We start from the raw sequence: 1,226 nt of genomic DNA, 5'->3' as shown, positions 1-1,226 counted from the left end.
CATGAATGCGGTTTTGTTGAAAACATCTGCCCTGGCAGGGCTTGGAGGGAAGTCGGGCTTCTGTCCTCCAGGACCCAAGCTTTGGTATGGGAGGAGTGAGGTGCTGCCCTCATCCTACTCCCAGGCAGAAGGAAATATAGGAAAACGTGTTCAAATGAGAAGAGGAACACGGCAGTGGGGAGAGCGAGGGATGAAGGGAAAAAGAAAAAAGTGTGTGTGGGGGGGATGGAAAAGCACAGAAGTAACGCTTTTGTAAGTGGTAAAGGAAGAAGGATTGAAGGCAGGGAAGGGAATGAGAAAAAACAATTAAGGTGTATTATGTGTAGGTACATATTCCCTATCAGGAATAGGATTAATATGTATGACAAATAAAAAAAAATTAAGCACCGAGGTAGTAAGAGTGAAACTTCCTTTCCCTCCGCCGCCTGGACTTGGAATGCGTCCGCACAGTGACCTTCGCATCCCTAGAGTGGCACTTTGCGAACACACCCGCCACCCGCTTTGCGCGCTCCCACCAGATGGCTCGGCACACAGAGCACCCGTACCCAGGGCCACCGGCCTTCAGGAGAGCGGCAGGGGTCTCTTCAGGAGGAGACTCCAGAGCCTAAGAGAGGCTCGGCCCCAGAAGGAGGCGCTGTGCGCGCTGGGCAGACGGAGGATGGAGCGGGCGGGCGGGAGGTTGACCCTGCTGCAGCGCAGGCTCGGCCGAACCGCCCCCACCAGGCCTCTCCAGCTCTTCCAAAGGCGAGACCCCAGCTGGGTGGAACCCAGCCACCACCGCCGGCGGCAGAGGAGAGCGTCGGGGACCGAGGATCCCGGCCACAGTCCTGGGGGCAGCAGCGCTTCCAAGGTCCGGTGGAAGGGGGGCCCGAGGCACTGGGACTCCGCCTACTCTTACTCTGATGAAGCAGCCACCTGATAAGAGGAGGAGGAACTCGGCCGCGGACTTGGCGTGTGACAAGGCGCCGATCCCGCTCGCCCGTGAAATTCTTCTTCGCCCACGGTCGCCGCGGACACAGGCCAGGCTGGAGGCCGAAGGATCGTGGGATTCAGGAGCCAAAAGAAGTCTCTCAGAGTCAGCAGTCTCCGGACTCACACCCAGACATAGGGGAGCTCACCCCGGCACGAAGGAGAACCTGGAGGCACCGAGGGGGCAGGATCTTTGCTCTGCCCCGGCCCACACCGTGTGGGCTGGGCAGCGCCGGGACTCGCGGCGACCCGGAGCC

This window comes from Fukomys damarensis, unplaced genomic scaffold (genome assembly GCF_012274545.1).
Source record: "Fukomys damarensis isolate Sample0158 unplaced genomic scaffold, DMR_v1.0_HiC HiC_scaffold_38, whole genome shotgun sequence".
Classification (NCBI taxonomy): domain Eukaryota; kingdom Metazoa; phylum Chordata; class Mammalia; order Rodentia; family Bathyergidae; genus Fukomys; species Fukomys damarensis.
This window is presented reverse-complemented; position numbering follows the sequence as displayed.